Source organism: Mustela erminea, chromosome 1 (assembly GCF_009829155.1).
Source record: "Mustela erminea isolate mMusErm1 chromosome 1, mMusErm1.Pri, whole genome shotgun sequence".
Taxonomy (NCBI): Eukaryota; Metazoa; Chordata; class Mammalia; order Carnivora; family Mustelidae; genus Mustela; species Mustela erminea.
Window position 1 is genome coordinate 85,126,626 of NC_045614.1, and position 24,380 is coordinate 85,151,005.

Sequence of the window (24,380 nt, forward strand, 5' to 3'; positions counted from 1 at the left end):
TTTGTGGATAAAATGCAGTTTTTATTCCTGTCACACTGGGAGTCTCACTCTTTGCAAAAGCATTTAGATAAATGTGAACTATGGAAGGCTGGGAAAAACTGCTTTAACTGTTACTTTTCCTTTATCCTAATTTGAAATTGCATTACTGCCCCCATCATATTTCCGCTCCTCAGGCCAGAACGTCCCCTACCTAAGCCCATGGCTGAGCCAATGGCTTCCATGTTATGGAAGCCCAAGGCTTCCGGGTTATACCAGGAAATGGGGTCTGGAATCCAGAGTATAGAACCTTTTGCTATGGAATATCTGGAAGGAGTCTGAAGGAGTCTGGGAACATTTCAATCCATGGTGGTCTAACCAATTCAGCTACCAGCGCTTCTTCCTTCAGACCTTTAAGCTATTATGCCAAAAATGAAACTATTTTTAACTAATCATAATCATTTCAACTGCTCATCCTAGGTTAATTTCCAGGCACTTTGCTGCGTACTTTACATGCATGATCTCACTGGATTCTTCTCACTAAGACCCCCAAGCCATGTTGTAGCTGAGAAAACCAAGGCTTACTGAGGTTAAGCTGCTTGCTGTACCATACAACTAATAAGAGGGAGACGTGAAATTTTAATCCAGATGGTTTGACCTGAGCTCCAAATCGCTTGCAGTTTTCTCATTCTTACCTTGCGATTTGCTTTGACTGTTATAGAATGTCATTTTAAAAAATGACCTGGAAATGCGTGTTACCTTTTCCAGCAGGAGATTATTATGCATGATTCTACAGTCACCTTCCTACATCCAACCAGAAATCATATCTCTCATTCCATCTTGGAAATCAGTGAATAAGTAGAATACATTCTTTGTTCCAATTTCTATTTATTACTTTCTTATCATGTGCCAGGCTCTGTGCTAGGCTGTCTGACAGAGACAGAAATAAACAGTTTCTTCCTTCATGGACTTTGGTGGGCAAGACACTAGAAGAGAATAACGGAGAAGGAAAATGAGAAAGAATAAGAATTAGTAATTTTTTTTTAATTACAAATTTTTAGCTGTAAGATTTGATAAAATGTAATCAAAAGTTGTTTTGCTGACTGCTTTTCAAGGCTGATTTTAGTAAATTTTATCCTTTAGTATAGAAATCCCTTATGTTTCTATTATATAGTTTTTTTCTGAACCACTGAATTCTGCAGAGAAACGTAGGATTCTTTTCAAGGAAATGCCATAGCAGACCCTCTGTCACTCATTTGTGATAATTAATCAATCAAAAAATGCCACACTGTTATAAATTCTTAAAAATCATGGTGGACAAAGGAGTGTAACTGATGTATAAGCAAAGCACTATTAAGTGCTAACAACAATGAATTTTATCTTTAGTCTGGGTTTAGGTGATAGAAATTACAATAGTATTAACTTGAGAAGCAATATCACCACTTTATCCTCAGAAACCCAGACAGCTTGAATACTAACAGAGGGTCACATTTCATTACTGCAAATACTACAGTAAGGGGCGCCTGGGTGGCTCAGTCGTTAAGCGTCTGCCTTCGGCGCAGGTCATGATCCCAGGGTCCTGGGATTGAGTCCCACATCGGGCTCTCTCCTTGGTGGGAGGCCTGTTTCTCCCTCTCCCACTCTCCCTGCTTATATTCCCTCTCTCACTGTGTATCTATCAAATAAATAAAATCTTTAAAAAAAAGTACAGTAAATTTTTCAGAACAAAACAAGAATTTGAAGTATTTTTTCTTTTTTTTCAGCCATAGGTATACAATGAACAGAATCTAGAGTATAAGTCACTTCTTTGAGTACCAAGGTAACAAAATACTTTAGAAGAATCAGAAAACCTGACTTTTTCCCCTTCAATTTATTATTGACCAAAATAAGGATACAAAATGACTGAGACTAAGCTTGAATTTTTAAGCTCTCTCCCAGAGTTAATTTTAGTAAAAATTATGTTTGAGCTTCTGGATGGGATTTTTCCCCTTGTCTGATTGATTTTTGTTTTGTTTTCTTTAAATTTATGTTCCCTTTGCACATTCCACTTATGTCAGGTTTGGGAGGGGAACGCGCCGATAATTCTGCAAGATGGTTGATTACTGTGTTTTGGTTGATTAGGATGAGGTTCCAATAAAGCCTCCAAACATGTTGGTGTGCCTCTCAGTTAAACCTTCAAATCCTTAGAGGTGTTTCTCATCACTAAAACAACAGACCATAAAGTTTGCTTTATGCAAGTAGATTTATTTCTTTATTTGTACTCAAACACAACCATAAAGGTTTATCTTCTGATCAGAGAAAGAAAATAAACAAAGCAACAAAGGTCTTCACGAAAGAGAGTGTAAAAGCCAAATTAACAAGGTCTTTGTTCTTTCCAGGTTAACAAGAAATAGGAAGAAAGCAAAAGGTAGGATTATGAGGAAGAGGAAGCTCCCTGCTTCTTTATGTTACTTTGATTCCTGATAAGCAACATCAGTGTGTGTTTAAAATCTTGAGGATTTATATTATTAACCAAACAAGAATTTTTACAATCAGGGAACATTTGTCTGGTTTCCCCCTCGCCTCCTCCCTCCCCACCCATCCCCCCAACCAGCACACACAATTTTTGTAGAATATTTTGTTGGCTATAATTAAACTATGTGTGTTAATTAGGATTAGATTTTAAATGCACTGCTTGGGAAGTTGAAAAATACAGGATCTGAATGAGCCCAAATTGAGATGACACTTGAATTTTCGCAGATGTTTCCATAATCCTAATTTCAAATTGATTGTACTTCCTGAACAGTGAGAAGCCATTTTCAGTTATTTATTCAGACGTGTGCACTACTTTTCCCTCTGCCAGTGGTAGAAAATATCTAGCACTTTCGTTAACTCCTTCAAATAAACTGATTTCTGAGGCAGGTTTTAATGGGAGGGGTGCCAGATAAAACCCACCTGCTCCTATGGCTGTCCCAGAGCCCATGTATGGGCCCAGGCAGAAATCTGGGTTCCAGCAATTTCTCCCTCGCCTGTCCCCTCATGATGGCTTCAGCTGGCTTTTGACTGTCATTGCTCAACAGGCCAGGGAGAGACAAAAAAAAGGAGAACTTTCCATATTATTGGCTACGAGCAAACCATAATCTGTGACACTTGATTCGGTCACAAAGATGTGCAGCAACAGTCCGCGATGCTACAGAAGCCCAGGGTTTGGACCCGACAGCAAGGCCACCTGTAAAACACATTCCCAGATAAATGGCCTGTAAAAAAGATAAGCCCCCGCCAAAGCTAAGTGTGTCGGTACCAAGTGGCATTTCAGCAAAAGCTGCAAGTCCAACACCAGACTTGGAATGTGCTTGAAAGAAAGGGTGGTCATTTCTTGGCTGCGGGTGGATTTGTTCCAGTTTCCCTCTCCATGTTCTGTTCAACTTAAAATCCAGAAAGTCTTCAGAAATCCTGCCTTGGAAGCAACCCCGTTCTACTGACAAGTCTCCTATTTGATTGTAATTCCTTGCAGCTTTCCTGTTAGGGGGGCCTCTGCTGAATTAGAGGCATCGTGCCTTCTTCCACCTGTAACGATTTCCCACTCAACTGTAAGACAATGGCCATGATTGATCTAATGAGGGCCTGGAAAAGCCAGCTGATTGCTCGAAATAGTAGAAAGCAAAAACTTGTGCTTGGCTTCGGGAAGAGTTTCTCATCAACTCTGGTACCCTAACCTAACTAGGTAAGGGGCCTCACAGCAAATTAGGAAAGGCACTTAAGCTTTTTCTTGGTGGGAGTTCGGAGAGAGGGCAAGGCAGGATTTAAGCAGGGAGGGAGGACATGAAATGTTCAGCCTTCACAACGACAGTCACATGTCATTCTATATGGTCCCATGAAGGCAGATTTTTTTTTTTTTTTTTAACAAAAAGCAATTAGAATAAATGCTACTGCACGTGAGAGTTATAGTTTTTTGTTTCTGTTTTTGTTTTTTCCGGCTGTTTCCTTTTCTAAATATTTGAAGTCCAGCGGAAACAGCCTTTGTGTATTTATTTGTTAAAGAAAATAGCATGCTGCCAAGGTACAGAAAAGTAATTCACATAATGTCCCTGAAAATCACATGATTTTTTTTTTTTCTCATTGCATCTTTTAGGGCTGTGTTTCTTAACCCTGGCTGCACAGTAATCACCTGATACCCCATACCCCAGATACCATACCCCAGATCAATTACATCAGTGTCAGGGCTCAGACTCAGGCTCAATCCCTATTTTTACGCTGTCCAGATGATTCTAATGGGCAGCCAAGTTTGAGATCCAATTATTGTGCTTCAGTGTCTCCAATAATATCGAGGAGAAATCTTTTCCTCCTGTCTTACGTGCAGATGAAAGAGCCAAGTAGAATTGTCGTCTCTCCATCTCTTGTCCTGTTAGTTACCTGAGGATTCACAGATCAGCATATGCGGGCCTGGGCTTGTTCAGATCCCTGCTAGAACCCCTCCCTCTGGAGGGTCTTTGCAATCCCTGGGATAATGGACCAGGGAGTTGAAGTAACTTGCCTCAGGCCAGTAGCTGGTAAGAGGCAGAACTTGATTTAAATCAGGCCACTGTTGGCCTGAGAGACCCTGTCTTTCACCGTTCCAAAAGCAAAGGTTTAATGCTGGGGGCCGATGAGCGGCACCCAGACTTAGGTTTGTTTCATTTGGCTCTCATGGATATGAAAAATGTTCAAATTTGTGAGCCTATATGGTGGGTGGGTAATCTCTAGTTCACCTTCATCCCAACCACTCCCTACAGTCTTTACACTGAGCACATTTCAGCCATTTACTTTAACAGTTTGGCTTGGGCAGATGTTTGAATTCACATCCCTTTGCTAAAGCTAGAAGGGCCTTTAAAATTGTAGTGAAGTCACAAAAGCATCAATGTTCTCACATATATCCAGCCATCACCCATCGATAAGGACTAGAATTGTCCCTTCCTATCCGAAACAGATGCTCCTTCCTAATCTCATTCAATTATTGACTTGTCCATTCATTCATTTATCTAATGCATTCCTGCTAGACAGAAGACACTTTGAAAGTAAAATAATCCAGGACAGGAATTAACATGTATGTCCCATTAAGGGCCAGGCATTTGGTTGGGCGTTTTGCAGACTTTTTTTTTTTTTTCTTTTTTGAGCTAGTATTTAATCCATTCAGCAACCTATCTAATATGACCAGTATGAATATTTTACTGATACTGTAAGCAGAAAGTATGTGAACCAGGGGCATTTTTATTCCTTCACTTAATAAATATGGATGAGTAACCACCACGTGCCAAGCGCGACTCTAGATTATGGTGACCCAAGAGTTTGAACGAGACTGATGGGTTGCCCACCCTCCATCAGTGATATGCTGGAGCCCTTCTTATCTCAGTATGTTTGCGAGAGCTATCAGATAGGTACAATTTCGGGGTAAGCAGTTGTGAAACTAATGGTGACTAAAAACCAGTCATACTAGGAGTATAGGAGTATTTACACCCTGGGAATTGGTGACAACTACAAATCAGGACTTTCTTTTTGTGAGTCAATTTCTAGCAATGTGTGAAGTTTTAGAATTCAGATCCAGGCCTGTCTGTCTCTGAAACCAGGGCCATTTCTTCGCGGTAGCTGAAGAAAGACGTCTCTATCCTCAAAAAGCTATAAAAATAGAGAGAAATACATCAACACCAAGATACAGACCCTGGATTTGAATCGCACCTGCTACTTACCAGCGGTATGACCTTGAGGATTTAAGTTAACAGCTCTTTCCTTCAGTTTCCTCTTCTGTAAAGTGGATGGAAAATGACACACCACTGGATTGTTGTGAAGATTAAATCGGTCAGTATCTATAAAGGGGATAAAAGGCTGACATTTAGTAAGAACTTTGTAAATGTTAATTATTATTATTAAAAAGACATTTATTAAAGCTTATGAAAAAGAATAACAAGGAAATTCACAAGGCCAAGTGTGTGGATACAAGTGCTTGCACCTGAGAGAGAAAAAGAAAAGATTTTGAGTCAGAAGAGAACTATTTCTCTTATTCCTTCCCATTTTGTTAAATCATATTAATAGCTCCTGCAATTGTCTGAAGTTTGCAGACATCCCCTGATTTGACCATGGCTGTTATTACAGCAATAGAAAAACAAAACAAAACAAAACAAAACTGTTTTGTCAAGCTGGAGATTCATCCCAATCCACAAGAAGTGGATATTATCCCCTCAAAGCATAGGCTTCCCAAGACCCCCAGAGAATTGCAGTAACACAGACACTCCTGCCTTCATTGTGTCTTCTGACTTTACCTAGCAAATCAGTGCAGAACCTTGCCTGAGTCCATTTTTCTGTGATTCTTTGAAAGCAGCTCTTTTGACATTAAGCATTTTTAACAGTTTCAATATTTTAAAATGTTGAAAACATGTAATCACCATTATTTTCTCTCTCTCTCTTTTTTTTTTCTGCGATTTCTGTTGATTGATGATATCAGCACCTTTTTAAAGAAGAACTGCACTGTTACCTCCCCCACTGAAATCTACGGCTATAGCTAACCAAAGCTCATCTCGTGAAAGAAACAATTCTTATATAAAGAGAGTGAAGAAGGGAGGGAGAAAGGATCCAAGGATAAGAAAGACATCTAATCTATCGAGATGTGAGTACTTGAACACAATTTGTAACAAGCAAGTTTATGTTTCAATGAAAATTCGACAAGAAATGAGCTTTCAGTTTAAATAGCAGATCTAGTTACTTCAGGTTAATAAGAATAAGAAGGCCTTGAGCAATCTAGCTAGAAGTGGCCACGTGATTTGTAAACTGAAGATTGAAAATCTTATTGTTGCGAGTAGTTGCTCAATCTTGTATCCAGGACGATCAGCAAAACTGGCTACTTGGATTGCCTCAGAATTTAAGTCCATAGAGGGTGAATGTGTCATATTTAGTGTTGTTTAGTTCATTAGATGTTAGATTAAACTGTCATTAGTTCAACAAAATTACTTAATATTATTACTTCACATAAAATGCTCCATAACCTCAATACACATCAAAGTGTATAATGTACACCAAAATCATTACTTGCCAATATTTGGGTACCTTGGTAGGAAATCACGATACCATCCAGTCTAGCCAGCGAGAATGAGATTTCTTTTCCTCCTTGCCTGAGAACTGCTTTCCCTCGGCCTTTGCCAAAGACTTTGTCCAAATTTTAAACTAAATATATGTGCAGTATATAATAATGATCTAGAATTACTATTAATAAATTTCTCTGAAAGCCATAATATCCCAATGTCCAACTGTTCTGAAACTTCCTGCCCAGACTTTTAATGATATGATTAAACTCAAAGTCCAAAAGAAGGAAGAAAAGTTAGTGAGACAATGTACAAAAAGTGTTTAAATTAAAAGTTGGAGAAAGTTACAGAGAATAAAATACATTCTTGACTTGATGGCAGGCTTAATGGGAACATCCAAAGAAACCTGGAAATTGGGGTGAAATTGGGGAGAGGGCTTCCTCTCTATCTTTCTTCATTCTCATTATTTTCTGTATTTTGAAATTTTGAATCATTTGGGAGATTTTTGAAATTAAAACCTTAAGGATGTATTTTAGCTATTTTTTAACCTTAGAAGTAGCCTAATGATAAAATTTTGTAGGGTTCCTACCTTTATCAGAAACTAAATTTAGCTGAGGAAACATATATGGAATGCCTAGGCACTGTGGAGTGTTTAAGGACCAGGGATATCTGACAGAGATAGATGCATGTATCCTATACTAAGGAAAAGTTCACATATATAAATTAAATAGATGAAGGACATCAAGAATAACCAAATTAAAGAGGCTGAAGAACAGATCTTTTAAATATTTTATGTTAATTTTTCAGTGATAAACACTTCTAGAAAACCTAGAAAATTTAGAAAAGTCCTCTAGACAGCAGAAAAATCCCCTAGAGATAATCACCATTGCCCACATTTTGATGTTCAGACTTCTAGCCTGAAAGACAAATGAAAAAGGATAAGCATGAAAACCATGATAAAGGTACAACTGATAAGATTTGACAACCGATTGAATGTGGTGAAAGGAAAATCATCAAGAATAACCATTTTTCAGAGCTAAGCAACTTGGTGCACAGTGATACAATAAACCAGATAAGGACCATGAGAAAAACAGCAGGCTTACAGGGAAAGGACGGGTGTACATTTAAATGTTTAAACTGGAGGCAACAGCAGTAGAGTCACACGGAAATCCTAGTATAAGGATGGTTAGGTAGAGCTGATAGGAATAGTAATATTCTTAAGGTATCCTCATTTAAGTTGGTCATTTTAAATTTATTTTTTAAATATCATTCTCAACTATATATCACAATCCCTGAATTAAAGGGAGAAGTTGTTGAGATCATATTTTAATCCTCATCATTAGCTCAGATGAATACATTTAAAACATGTATGTATTTTATAAAGTGCTCCTCCCATTTTCTGTGGCATAAAGTCATAAGGAGATATGTAATGAATATTCCCTTCATAAATAATTTTGATCAATGTCTACCAAAAATTTCTTTTCTTAGACACCTATGAAAATATCAGTTTATTAAAAATTGAAATTTTATGGGTCTTGTTCTATTCTACAAATGAGATAACAGTATCACCAAGAACTAAATGGTTATTAACAATGAAAATGAGTCACAAAGCTAAAACTGAGAGAAGCCTAGTGAATGAGCCTTAGAGAAGTCAGATTTGCTCATTGGGCCACTGTGGCTGAACAGGAATGTTAGATAAGGATATCTACACTCACTTTCCCTATTCTTGCAGATGCTTAAGCATCTAACTTTGCTCAGAGTTCGCCTACTTGGATCTGGAGAAAATAAATAAGTGATAGACATCACTGGTTATATACTAAGTTTTCATTTTCCCTTATTCCTTACTATCAATTTCATGTTTGTTTTTGTTTTGTTTTGTTTCATGTAGGCAATGGCCTCAGACCTGGGGGATTAATTTTGTTTGGTCTAAGACAAACATGATAATTCATTTCATTTTACTAGTCATTAGTTTATGTGCAGGCATGTGATACAGTTGTGGCCAATGAGATATAAGAGGAATTCTGTAAAAGTTTTTGCCTCCTTAATGAGAAAGAGAGCAATGGGAGTAGAAAGCCCATTGCCCAACCTCTGCTCCCACCCCCCAAGGGCATGATTATTTTGAGCAGTAGCCATTTCCAGCCACCTTAAAACAACAACATTAAAATAAGGGGAGGATAGTTGTACAACAGAAATCAGAGAATCATGCATCTTTTAGGACATGTTGTGCCAATCCTGAAATCTCTACCTCCAAACTTCATGTTATGTTTAACATTAGTTGACTTTATACTTTAAACTATTATTAGTTAATTCTACTGTAACTTGTAGGGAAAAGTAATCCTAATACTGTCTGTAAAGCATTTAGCATAAAGTATACACTTTATAGATTTTAATTTAAATAAAATTAATGCCTAGACTTAGATGCACATTGTAGAGCATAGATTTAATCTAGCTGAAGAGTGGATCTGGGACAGGCATTCAGGTCCCAAAGTCCTGCATACTTCACTTAAGACCAGCTTTATTATTATCCATATCTAGGTGTTAGCCTTGGTTTCTTGATTTGTTTTCCAAAGTAGTTAGGTGCATGTCTTACAACAACCGGGTTGCTAAGTTCCAGCAAGATGAAACATTCCCCACTCCAAGAGATGGGCACTCTTTATCAGACCAGTTTTCACTCCTCTGGGCATTGCTATGAACCACCAGTCACCATTGTATCTTCTCTCTCTGCTTCTTCCTACACCCTTGAGAACAACCACGTTGGAGTGGAATGAACAGGAGCTTGGCAGAGTAAGAGATATGGAAAAGGAACAGAGGGCTGAATAATCCATCAGCTGGCTAATCCATCTTTGAATAATTCATAAACGGACTAATCTGACCCTACCATCCTGCCTATACATCTAGGAAAACAAAAAGAAGCCTTCAGGCAGCTAGGCTTTTTGCTTCTACCAATGAGCTCCAATATCTCAGGGCAAAGCCAAGAATTGTTCCTGCCACCACTATATCCATAGGGCTTGGAAAGTCTAGCCAGTCAGTTGTATGTTCTTCTCTGTAGTTTCACAATCAATGCAGCAAAATACTTCTGACAGAGGAAACAAAACTTCAAAAAATTTAAAGAAAATGAGGTCACCAGAATCAAGTCCCCAATATTCCCATGAAGAGACTCCTCATGGTTAAGAAAAAAGACACAAAGCCAGCAAAAATCTGATTCTAGGTCTTCCTTCCTTCTCAAGAATAAAAGTATGTATTTCTTGGTCCCTAATGTGGGGACATAATAGAGGTCCCAGGTCACTGAAAAGGAGAATTAGAACTACACCTCGCTGTTAACCTGGCATGGAAGGATGGTCAATACAAGAGTTTTCTTTTATTGATGTGTTGTCTTTGATATAGGAAGTCTACATTTTAGGGAGAAAATGGTTTGATCCATAGAATGTCCCCAGACAATTAATAGTGGGACACAATACAAATGAAATGTTTAAGAGTTGGTGAGATTGGGAATCAGGTGTCAGTAAAAGTATGTATTTCTTGGTCCCTAATGTGGGGACATAATAGAGGTCCCAGGTCACTGAAAAGGAGAATTAGAACTACACCTCGCTGTTAACCTGGCATGGAAGGATGGTCAATACAAGAGTTTTCTTTTATTGATGTGTTGTCTTTGATATAGGAAGTCTACATTTTAGGGAGAAAATGGTTTGATCCATAGAATGTCCCCAGACAATTAATAGTGGGACACAATACAAATGAAATGTTTAAGAGTTGGTGAGATTGGGAATCAGGTGTCAGTATCCACACCAAAACTTTAAAGAGGAAGGTAATTGCCACTACATGTCCTTATTTGTTGAGTTACAATAATCCTGAGATATTTTCCCTGTTGCATGAGAAAGAAAACTGCAATGGAATCAAACAACTATGTCATAAATGCCTTTAACATTAATCTTTTCATTCTCCACATTTTCCATTTGCTGAGTGTCTCCTCTATGCTGGGCATGGTGCTGGGCAGAGGGACACATAGAAGAAGCACATAAAGCCTTAGCCCATGAGAGTTCACAGATTTGGGCACAGAATAACTCATCTAGAAGCCTTGAATTAGTTCTATTTGAACACTACCATTTGCCTTGATATAAAGCACATAGAATTTCATAGAATGTTGCAGGTAGGAAAAAGCTTAGAGAGCTAGCAGGGAAGGGGAGAAGGGGATATTGTAAGGTTTGACTGGCTCATCGGCTGGTTTATCCACCTTTGAATAATTTAGGAATTACTGCTCCAAACTAGCATCCATAAAATAGCACCACATGGTAAAGGTGCTTGATCACATTTGTTAAAGGGATAGATGAGCCCTCACTCCATGCAAAAATGCAAAAAGGCAAGTCGATCTCTGGAAGGTGAGAGATCAGGTGGCAAATTCTCCCAATCTCTGATTCATTGCTCTGCCATACACAATGCCATGTAGTGAAAATAAAACCTTTTATCGTTGATCTAGACCTTTCTTTGTCATTCACACTTTGAAGCTCTTGTCATCATGCCTTGACCTGCTTCATAAATTTTAATAAAGCTTTTTTAAAGTAAATATTTTATTGGCATATAACATGGAGATAGAAGCGTGCACAAACTGTAAGAGTATAGCTCAAAGTATTTTTACCATGTAATCATATCTGGATAACTGCCATCTGTATTAATAAACAGAGATGATGAGCACCTAGATACCTATTCTCTAAGCCTCTGCCTTTACCCACCTCCCAGTCTCCTCCACTCAACACACACACATAAACACACGCACACACACACATACACACACACACACACACACAGAGGTAACTGCTATTCTTTTATCACTATTGCTTACTTTTGCCTTTTTAAAAAATTTTTTTAATTTTTAATTTTTATATACATATATTTTTATCCCCAGGGGTACAGGTCTATGAATCGCCAGGTTTACACACTTCACAGCACTCACCAAAGCACATACCCTCCCCAATGTCCATAATCCCACCCCCCTTCTCCCAACCCCCCTCCCCCAAGCAACCCTCAGTTTGTTTTGTGAGATTAAGAGTCACTTATGGTTTGTCTCCCTCCCAATCCCAACTTGTTTCATTGATTCTTCTCCTACCCACTTAAGCCCCCCTGTTGCATCACCACTTCCTCATATCAGGGAGATCATATGATAGTTGTCTTTCTCTGCTTGACTTATTTCGCTAAGCGTGATATGCTCTAGTTCCATCCATGTTGTCGCAAATGGCAAGATTTCATTTCTTTTGATGGCTGCATAGTATTCCATTGTGTATATTACGACATCTTCTTTATCCACTCATCTGTTGATGGACATCTAGGTTCTTCCCATAGTTTGGCTATTGTGGACACTGCTGCTATAAACATTCGGGTGCACGTGCCCCTTTGGATCCCTACGTTTGTATCTTTAGGGTAAATACCCAGTAGTGCAATTGCTGGGTCATAGGGCAGTTCTATTTTCAACATTTTGAGGAACCTCCATGTTGTTTTCCAGAGTGGTTGCACCAGCTGCCTTTTTAAAATTTTATGTAAATAATTAGCAGCATACTTTTTTGCATCCACTTTCTTTCTCTCATAGTCTACCTGGAAGATTCATTGCTGTGCTCTGGCCCATTTTTACTACTGTATAGTATTCCACCATGTGCACACGCACACAGTTACAAGCCCACATCTACCACAATATATTCGTCCATTCTACCATTGAGGTAGAAAACATCTACTCATACATTTGAATCACTCCCAGTTTCAGGTTGTAAGAAACATAGCCGCTTTATTATAAACATTCTAGTTTATATCCTTTGGTGCATATATGTACCCATTTCTCCTTCATATACACTAAGAAGTGGAATTGCTGGCTGTAAGTAAATGTTGAAACTTCATTAAAAACTCCCAGTTTTCCAAAGCAGTCTCACTAACTTACATTTCTATTAGCAACTTGTCCTTACAAATTTTGTGTTGTCAGGTTGGGTTTTGTTTTTAGCCATTTTTTAAAAAAAGATTTTTATTTATTTATTTGACAGAGATCACAGGTAGACAGAGAGGCAGGCAGAGGGAAAGGAGGAAGCAGGCTCCCTGCTGAGCAGAGAGCCTGATGTGGGACTTGATCCCAGGACCCTTGGGATCATGACCTGAGCCGAAGGCAGAGGTTTTAACCCACTGAGCCACCCAGGTGCCCCTGTTTTTAGCCATTTTGATGGATATATGGTATCTCACTGTGGTTTTAATTTTCTTTTCCTGATGACTAATTAAGTTAAGCACCTTTTCCTGTGCACATGAGGTCATTTAGATAATTTCTTTATTATAAAGTGTCTTCAAATCTCATGCCATTTTGAGTGTGGTTAGCTTCCTTTTTCATTGATGTGTAGTTTCTTTATATACTTGGGATCTGAGTCCTTTGTCATATTTTTCGCATTACAAATTGCTTTGCTTTTGACTTTCTGAATGGTATCTTCTAATGAGCAGAAATTCTTCATTCTAATGAAATCTAATGTATCTTTTTTTTTTTCCTTTTATGGTTAGTCCTCTTGTGTTTGTTTGGTTCAAGAAATCTTTGCCTACCCCAGGTTCATGAAGATATGGTCTTATGTTATCATCTAGAATTGTGCCATCTTGTTGTTACTAGCCACTTGTAACTATTTAAATTCACATTAATGAAAGCTAAATGACATTAAAACCTAATTTCCTCAGTTGCAGGACCTATATTTCGAGTGGTCCTTGTATGTGGCTAGTCGCTAGTGGACAGTGACATGGACATCATCATAGAAAATTCTACTGGACAACACTGGTCTAGAAGTTTTGTTGTATTAACTTTCACATTGGTATTCACAATCCACCTGGATCTATTTTTTTTTTAATAATATGTGAGATGGGGCCATTCAATCTTTCATTGGGCCCACTGATGGGTTTTTTGGCAATCAGGAACATTTGCATGAGATTCTGCATGAGCAGAAAAATGAACTTTTATTGTGTTACACCACAAGGTTTTGGTGTTTGTTTTAGGGTTAGTGTTGCTTACCTTAATGAACAATCTATAATGTCACCAGTCCTCCTTTTCTCCCCTTTTTTAACCTTCAGTTCCAGTGCATGTTTTCTTTAGGAATAAGACTTTCCAATTCCTATCCTATTTGTCCTTTCTTTCCAGTAGCTCATGTTTTGAAACCCTTTTTGCAGGTTTTTTTCCCATCACTGGATCTTTGATATGTGGGGCATATATATTCACACAAGAGAATAAGATTTTTTTTTTTCTTTTTTTAGATTGAGAGAGTGAGCACAAGCAGGAGGGGCAGAGAGAAGGAGAGAGAATGAATGTCCAGGGGACTCTGTCCTGAGTGAGGAGCCCCATGTGGGGCTTGATCCTGTGACTCTGTGATCATGACCTGAAAGGTCATTCATTTAACCAACTGCACCACTCTGGTCCCTCAAGAGAATGTAGTCTCTACTGAGTATCTACTAAGTGCAAACTACTCTCCGCTAACGTCTAAGTCTTCCTCACTGGATTTTATAAGAATACTATCCCCCACTTCCCTAATCTGATTGACTTTACAAAATATGATCTGATTATTGTAGACATATTCATGCTAGCCACAGACTTTACAAATTAGAGAACAATTCTAAGACCTATCTTTCAAAGATACCTCTTTAAGAATAGCTGCTAAAGAGTTACCATGCAGTAGCTAAAGAGTTACCATGAATTAGGTGAAGAGTTACCATGCAGTATTTAAAATGTGAGACTAGGGCGCCTGGGTGGCTCAGTGGGTTAAGCCGCTGCCTTCGGCTCAGGTCATGATCTCAGGGTCCTGGGATCGAGTCCCGCATCGGGCTCTCTGCTCAGCAGGGAGCCTGCTTCCTCCTCTCTCTCTCTGCCTCTCTGCCTACTTGTAATCTCTCTCTGTCAAATAAATAAATAAAATCTTTAAAAAAATAAAAATAAAAAAAAATAAAATGTGAGACTATATACAAAGGGAAGTCCCATTTCCCTTGGGAAGGGTCTGGATCACACACAACAGGGGGTGTAGAGGTTGGCCGCTTGGACCAATGCGATAGCACAGTCCTGGGGGCTCTTTGGTATCAGATAATCATATGAAGTAGACACTAGCAGATAATCATATGAAGTAGATGGATTAAAAAGACGAGGCAGAGAAGTGTTGTTGGTCAAATATGAAAAGTTAAATTTATCTTTGAGTACCTTATCAAGTTCCCCAAAGGTAGACCCTGAAATGAGTCTCTGTGTGCAGGGGATTTATTATGTAAATGCCCCAAGGAAGTGGAGAAAGCATGGGAGAATAGGAGACTAAAGGTGAATTGCAAGCAAAGCACCAGCCTTAGTCTGATCCCCCACAGGAGTTATAAAGTATAAATTACCCAGTTCATGGCAAGTGTGCCAGGCTGTGTGCTATTGTATCCATCAGTCAGTCACTGACCAAAAGCTACTATTGGTGGGAAAGAAGGGAACCAGGAAGCAGGAAGCCAGCACAGGACTAAACTCCTAGGCATTGCCAGCTGTCTGTTTATGTGGGCAAAGTGCCTTCAGCAACCTGCAGTCAAGCCTCCAAAGTGAGTCACTCATGGATACAGGTCATTAAAGCAAAAACACACAGATGTTAAGAAAGGGGCACCCAGAAACCAGAACGAGTTCCATGGGATGAAAGAGGAGTCACTTTAGTGTCCACATGTCAGCTTTAAGAGGCAAGGACATACCTAGTGGTTGGTAGGTGAAAAAAAACAGAGATCGGGGGCAAGTAAGCCCAGTAATAACCCATGATGGGGCCAGATAGTCCAGCCTTCCTTTTTTATTGACTGATCCCACTGAGCATGACTGCTTTGTCTGGGCTGTAGGTTCAGAACCAAAACAGATTAAATGAATGGTTTAATCAGATTGACTTCATTACATACATTCCCAGGAAGTTTCCTTCTGCATGAGAGTTCTACAGTTCAATAACAGTATCAATCATTCTTTCATTCATTCTCAAATATTTTTTAATAGAACCATGTATCAGACACTTCCTGAGGAATAAAATGAACAAGACCAATGTGATCTCTGCTTTAATGGAGCATACGTTACAATCTAATAGGAAGGAACTAAAGTTTGGAGAGGTAAAGAAACTTGCCCTAAACTACAAAGCTAGAGAGGCAGAGCTAGTATCCCAGCCCAGTTACCCAGATCCCACCCCTGGTACTTTTAATCCTACTGGCTCCCTGGAAGTTGCAAACAACCAAATCACTCACAGCAATCTAGAAGCAAGGGCTGCATTTTTCTCCCTCCCTAAAAAAAGGCTTCTTGGGATGGTGGGAGAGAAAGGTCAAATGAATTTAATTATCTTATTAGCAATTTGGGGAGAGGTGTTGCTTTTTCATTAAAATACAATTATAAAAACTGAGTAAAAATTAAAAATCAAGTTCAATTTTTGTATAGAGAGCACAAGGCCAAAAGACTATCCTTTCCCTTTTATAAACACCTTTCCCAAGGTGTGAAAAGACTTGGTGATAGGTGTATAATTTTACTGATCCTTTAGAAGCAGCTGAAATGTGGAAAAACCAGAGAGCTGGCTTAGAATAGATCCCTTGCCTTAGCTTCAGCTGCCTAAATGTGGTCATTTCAAGACAGATTCCCAAAGTTAATTATGTTTTCCTGTAAAATGTAGCATTAATTTAAGTGTAGAGTATTAAAATGGAATGTATAATAGACTACTGAGATGGTTTGTTGTAGTTTTTTTCCAAATAAGCGTATAGCACATGAAGTCCCTGTAATGGTATTAATTATTTATCATTCTATGTGGAGAAAATATCAATTATAATAAAGTATAAAAGGGTTATTAGCTTTTCTGAACAATAAATAAAGTGGAAGTTGTGAGATCAATATGATGAATATATTAAGTTAAAATTCTCTTCTGTCGTAACAGCTGATAAGATTTTATGTACCAATCTCATGAAAGTGTTATAGATATTTAAAAAAGAAATATATTAAATAAAAATAAAATCTATTAAAGAAGGTAATTTTAAATATTTAATGATATAATTAAGTCTTATTAATGTAACATTCTTTATTTTTCAGATTAAAAATTCACAAGATTGTCATCCCTTTCATCTTAATCAGACACTGTGTTTGTTGTAATTATTTGTTATGTATTTTCATTAACATTTGATGAATATTAACTGTTTGAAATAAAACAGTATTTTTTCTTTAGCTATGATGACTAACAGGGGCTACTTCACAGCTAGCAGATGGAGAGCCAGAAAAGAAATGGGAGCTGTTCCAGCAAACTCTCTGAGGTAAAGGACAGAACACAATCAAAAGTTCTTATGGTTCCACCTCTTGCTTCCAACTGTGGAGGGACCCATGACTTTGCCATGCCTGAGAGAGCCCATCTTAGCATCATCTAGGAAGCACAAGGTCTAGAGTCGCAGAAGTACCACAGCTTGTGGTACTTCTCCCTTTAGTTTTGGGCAAGTTGCTAAAGCTCTCAAGCCTCAAGTTCCTTATCTGCAAAATGGGAATAATAACACCTTCCTTTTAGCAAAGCTACGAGAATTAGAAAAAGTAAATATGTAGAACCTGGCCCAGAGTAGATGCTGAATAAGGAAAAAATAATCATTTAATGCACCCCCCTGAGTACTAGAAATGATGGGAAAGAAGGCCATAGAGTAGTTCCTGATTCAGTTTAGCTGGAGAAATAAGAAAGTAATATTGCATATCCAGTGACACAGATCCTTTCAAAGAACATCCATTAGAAATTGATGAGGACTTTTATGCTATGAGAGACACCAAAAGGAAGATTAACAGACAAGACACAGACTGGAAGCAAATATTTGCAAATCATATCTCTAATAAAGGACTTATATTCAGAATATATAAAGAATACTTACAACTCAATAAGAGGACAAAACCTTGACTACTCATTAATAAAAATCACATGCCAGAAAGTTCAGTGTTCACAGTTGGTTGGTTATTATTTGTCTGTTTTATGAAATGAGTTTATGTATGTATGGGGAATGTGTATGCTTTGTGTATAAACACAATCTTCTTTAGGGGGGATTGGGAAGAGATAAGTACTGTTCTAACATTGACACTCTTGTACAACATTTATCACAGCTTTCCAAGAATCTTCACGCTGAATGAAATTCATAACAGAGCCCCCAAAGAAAAATTTGGTTCGAGGAACTTACAAGAGAGAACTTACGAGAGAGGGAATGAATGAGTAGGGAATGAGTGGTCTCATTCTCGATGTGTGAGCATAATTCTAATAGCATCTGTATCACAAGCTATTACTACCCCCTGTAAATCTGTGAAAGAACCCACGGGAAGAAAGCATAAAGATGGGGCGGAAAGAATAATAGGCAAATCAAACTATATCCCAATATATGGTATAGTATTGTAAACCCAATATTGTTTACACAAAACACGGTGGCATTGGATCATTTTTTAAAGACTTGGTTTTGTCTCCTTTTTAATTATGAAGGATAAAATAAAATTGAGTGACTGAGAGGAATAAATAGATAATGAAGTATCAAGGGTTTTTATATAGAAGCTCCTTATTAAAATGACTGTCTCCTTCAACTGTTTAATCTAATTTCTGCAAGGCAGGTTTTCACTTGTTCTGCTCATATAAATGCACAGGTATTAGAGGTATTATTAAGACACTGTGTAGTTCACACTCAGAGCTTGAAGAACTGCTTTAACCCCTTAAGTGCTCAGAGAACCAACTGAAGAGGGACAACATGCAGTGAGGAAAAACCAAGCACTCATGGAAAACAGTGGAAGCAGTTTTTTGGAGCTCCAGATGAGACCCGCGTGCCTGTCCTCACATGTGGGTCCTCTACAAAATATATAACCCCACCTGCAATTCATGTTCCTTGAACTGGGGCCTCGATCTGAATACTCTGTGATTCAGCAGTCATACCTGAGAAAGATATCAAGATTGGAAATGGGACTTCCAAGCAGACAATGGGAAAGTCTCTGTTCCTACACTTCTATAGCTTTTATGGTCATGTTGCCTGTCAGAAAAAGAAAGTACATAAACCCAACCTCTGAGTGTCTCAGTAACAATCTTTGAATAATCTTTCTTCATTTGAGGTTTTTTTTTTTTTTAAGATTTTATTTAATTATTTGAGAGAGAGAAAGAGAGAGAGAGAATGAGAAGGGGAAGGGTCAGAGGGAGAAGCGACTCCCTGCCAGGGACTCCAGGATCATGACCTGGGCAGAAGGCAGTCCCTTAACCAACTGAGCTACCCAGGCACCCCATTAGAGAGTATTGTCAGTTAACCAGATTCTAGACAAGCTGTTCTCAAAATGTGGACTTCAGACCAACAGCATCAGCATCATCTGGTTGTCCGAAATCCAAATTCTGAACCCCAGCCCAGACCTGAATCAGAAACTCGGGGAGTGGGACTCAAAAATATGTGCTTTAATAGAACTTTCCAGGGGGTTGTGATACTGGCTTAACTTTGAGAATCACCACTCTAGATTGCTTGCATTTCAAGGGCAGCTTGAGTAGTAATAGAAAAGGGGGACCCATACAGCCTGAGCCTGGTCTTTTTATTCTGACTTTGCCCTTCTCTAACTAGGTACCAGCACTCTGAGTCAGTCATTTAACCCATTATATGCTGAGTAACAGAGCTGCTCAACATATGGGCAACTCCGGCAAATTGGCAGGATGCCACTGAGAAAGATATGCAAATAGTGTTTGTACAGGCTTTGATGACACTTTCAATATTCCTTGTTGAATTAGCAAAGCCTTTAAGTGGGTAGGGGACGGTCCCCAGCCCCAGGAATTCCCCAATAAGAGATAGGACCCTTTCTACCTTGGAAAACCCAAACCTTAGTAAGGCTGATGGAGTTCCTGAAGAGATTATTCACAGAGATGGGGTCCAAAAAAAGTTAATCCTATAAACCAAACATGCATGCAAACACACACATGCATCCCTAAAAAACAGCCCGTTTAGAGCAGAAACTATAAAAAATTTCTGACCTCACAGTTGTAAACACCAATAGTAAATTTTAAAATAAAGTAGAATATTATATAATAAATAATAAATATACCAAAGTGGATTGTCACCTGAAGTTGTTGGTTTGAATTATGTGTGTTACATGGAAAATGATTACTTTTGAATACTTGATAAAATCCTGGTTAAATTTAGATAAGCTTATTTTGTATCTCTTTCCATACTTTCACATACCTGTGGTTTTGTGTTTTCCTTCTCTAGTTATAATGAATAACACTCTTTAGCCTTATTCTTTTTTTTTTTTAATGAAAAAGAGAAACAGTAAAAAGAAAGTTAAAGTGAAAAACACTTCCATACACAATTGAAGGGTTGGAAACGTAACAACACAAATTCTGAGAAATGCAGGTTTCACCTACACCGCACACAGGTTATTCTTTTGTTACTATTTAAGTACTTAAAAGTACAGTGTAAGCTTAAAATAGCTCAAACATTATGACAATGTTTCAGTAACAAATACCGCATCAGGGCTCCACTGAGAAACTTCAGCAGAAGGTAGGGTGTCAGTTGCTTTGTTTTTATTTGTAATAAGCAAAATCTGAGAGGGCCAAACTCAAGTCACCCGGGGAAAGTTTGGTGACAATTCCTTGAGAACTATCATCTCACCTGGTTAGGAAGAGTAGGGCTGCTTCTGAGACTGCCTCTTCACGGTCATGGTTATAGTAGGTATGAAGGAGCACTCAGGACTATACTTTAACCCAATGCCTCTAAACTTTTAAGGTATGTGAGAACTGCCTGGGAGGTTTTGTGAGTGTGCAGATCTTGACTCAGTTCATGTGGGGCAGGGCTGACCTTTGCATTGCTAGCTGGCTCCCAGGTGATGCTTATGCTCCTGATCCCTGAACCCCGCTTTGAGAAGCAAACTCTACTCCATCTTTCATCCCCAGGACAAGCAATCTCTTCCCCAGGATAAACTTGACAGTGAGAAGGACCTTTCCTGGAATTATTTCTTGATTCTTGAAAGCCAAGGTAAGATCATTCCATTGTATTAAGAATTATTACTAAAAAGTTGGTAATAAATGTCTTCCTTTCCCGAGCAAAGACTCCAAGGAAATACTGTAGAGTTTATTTTCTGTGTTATCATGGATAAGATTCCTAACTCTTTGAGCCTCATCCATTTAGCTAATATTTAGCTAACTCTGCCCAGGTCCCCGGCCCTATGCCATGCCCTGGAGAGAGAGAGAGAAGACACACAGGGAAGCAGGTGGTTTCAGTGCCTGTGATAAGGACTATAAAAAGGATTAGAGCCCAGTAGGTCACAAGAGCCCCAAAGGAAGTACCTACAAACTGAGACCCATATGACAAATATGAATTAGCCAAGTGAAAGGGAGAGGGTTCCTGTTGCACCTGTCATTAAATAGTGGCCCTCAACGAAACATGGCTGTCTGTCTTCACACCATTTTCAATGTGATGTTGCTGCTGTTCCTATCAAGCAGTAGAAGCTACTTCTCTCTTGAATCTGGGCTGCCCGGGACTCTCTGACCAACAGAATATGGAAGAAATGATGTCAGAAATTCTAGAGCCTACAATTTTCAACATCAGTAGTCCCATTCCCACCTTCTTGGAACATAGCCAATATGTAAAGAAGCTGGGCTAGATGACTGAATGAATGATAAGAGACCATGTGGAGGGGGACATCCCAACTTCCTGCCATCTTTACCAAGTCCCCAGACATGTGAGAGAAGCCATTGTAGGCCCTCCAGCTCTAGCTGGCCCATCTGAGGACTACAGTCACATGAGAATACTCAGGCAAGACTGGCAGAACACCCAGAAAATACACAGAATCATGAGAGATAATAAAGCATTGTTATTTTGAGACAGTAAATGTTGGGATGGTTTGTTACACAGCAAGAGATAACTAAAACACCAGATGAGTAAGAGACAAAGAGGAGAGAGCTGGAGGAGAGGAGACAGACATATGAAAAAATTTAAGTAATCCAATATGTCAGGACATGATGGTGTGAAAGGGCAATGGTAAGAATTGGACCTAATGCAAGGCAAGGAACAAGTCCCCGAAGGGCCTTGCAGAAAGTTTAAACTTTATTCAGACACATTTTGGAGCCACAAGATCAATTTCATTTGAGGGGGATGACATCATCAGATTCTTCATTTGTAAAGGAAACCTTCATACAGTTACTTACTCCTCCCTAGGAGTTTTTAATCTAGTTTTTAATCTAGTGAGAATTAAATGAGATATAATGGTGGAAAACATCACTGGATATTGCAGGGGGTTCCATTGAGGCTCTGGACCAAGATGATAAGGCTCCCAAATTTCTCTCCTCTCACAGACACACCGAATATAGAACTACACACTGAAAAATTCCTTCTGTGAGAAATGGAGAAACTAGTTGAGTGGCTCCTATATATTAGGAAACTGAGAAAATGCCCGTATCTAAGGAAAGGCTGAGACACATTCTTGCTATAGACATCACCCCTAGCACAGTGCCCTGTAATTGGGAGGGAACCCCTAACTATCAGCTTCTCCCTGAGAAGTGAACCTCCCACATCTAGTGTCCCAACTTTTAAGGCTGCCCCCCAAGGGATAAGCCCTGAAATTATCTAGCTCAGAAAGTCAACAGGTCTTGCATTCATGAATCTGAATGGAACTATAGCAAACAAAGAAGCAGCTCTTAACAGGCATGTGAGCAATTGCCATGGCTATTCCCCACCCACCCCACCCCACGCTCAGTGCAGAAGGAGCAGACAAAATTGCTCATCTCCCAATTTTTTGCTGTAGGAGTTTGACTTCAAACTTCCCCAGCTGCTGGCTAAGGATCCAGCTTTTAATCAGCTTGCATCTAAATGCTGACTTCAATTCTTCCCTTTGAGACACTGGTGGATCTTGGTACACCCCCAACTATTAGGAACCACAAAGACAGAAGTTTGAACACTCACAAAGTTTCAAGAGACAGCCAAGATCCAGGATAGGGTTATACAATAAGATACATCTCCTATACAAGACCATCCCTTCAAGGCTGGGAGTGAAAATAGCTTAGGGGACTTAAGTGATATGATCAAGCTGACCAATATATTCATTTTAGAAATACCAGAAGGAGAAAAAAGGATATGACAAGTATAAATATATATACACGCAATATTAGAATACCTAAATTTATAAAGCAAATATTAACAGGCCTGAAGAGAGCAATAACAAAATAATAACAGTAGGAACATATATACCCCATATTCAACATGGATAGATCATCTGGACAGAAAACCAATATGGAAACATTAGAATCAAATTCCGTTTTAGACCAAATGGACCTAACAACTATATACAGACTATTCCAGCTGAATACATATTTTCCTTGAGTGCACATAAAACATTCCCAGAATATATAATATATTAGACCACAAAATAAGTCTTAATAAGCTTAAGAAGATTGAAATCATATCAAGTATCTTTTCTAACCACAATGGTATGAAACTGGAGATCAACTGTAGGATGAAAAATGGAAAATTACAAATATATGGAGAGTAAACCTTATGCTATGGAATAACCAATGGGTCAAAGAAAAACAAAAGAAAAAGGAAAATACCTTTAGACAAATAAAAATGGAGATGAAACATACCAAAATTTATAGGATGAAGCAAAAGCAGTTCTAAAGGGAATGATATAGTGATAAGTGCCTACATTCAGAAACAAGAAAACTCAAACAGCTTAGCTTTACATCTTGACAAACTAGAAAAAGAAGAACAAACTAAGTCCAAAGTTAGTAAAAGGAAGAAAATAACAAAGATCAAAACAGAAATAAATACAATAGAGACTAAAAAGACAATAGTAAAGATCAATAAAAGTGAGGTTTTTCTTTTTTGTTTGTTTTTTTTTAATGAGCAAAACTGACAAGGCTTTAGCTAGACCAACTATGAAAAAAAGAAGACTCAAAATCAAAAAGGAAAGACAACACATTAGAATTGATAATGCAGATGCTAAGGATCATAACAAACTACTATACAACAAATTAGATATTATAGAAAAAATGAATAAATTCCTAAAAACATATAACCTACCAGACTGAATCATGAAGAAATAGAAACTCTAAAGAGATTAATTAGTAGGAAGGAGATTGAACAAGTAATCAAAAATTTGCCAGTAAACAAAAGTCCAGAACAAGATAGCTTTACTGATAAATCCTACCATTTAAAGAAGAATTAATGCCAATCCTTCTCAAACTCTTTCAAAAATAGAAGAAGAAGAAACACTTTCATACTCATTTTATGAGGTCCCTATTACCTTGATTCCAAAGCCTGACATGGACACCATTAGAAAATAAAATTACAGGCCAACAGCCCTGATGAACATAGTTGTAAAAATCCTCAACAACATATTAGCAAACCACATTCAACAGCACATTAAAAAAATTAGATACTATGGTCAAG

The 24,380-nt window shown here is 38.4% G+C and overlaps 1 long non-coding RNA gene across 1 annotated transcript; it reads right to left on the minus strand.

The window, feature by feature from the left end:
* Positions 1 to 889: 889 nt before the first annotated feature.
* LOC116567849 lies at positions 890 to 20,666 on the minus strand. Its single transcript, XR_004276386.1, has 3 exons — positions 20,607 to 20,666; positions 5,679 to 5,795; positions 890 to 962 (listed from the first exon to the last, which is right to left on the minus strand). It is a non-coding gene; the product is annotated as an uncharacterized LOC116567849 (long non-coding RNA).
* Between the last annotated feature and the right edge of the window lie 3,714 nt (positions 20,667 to 24,380).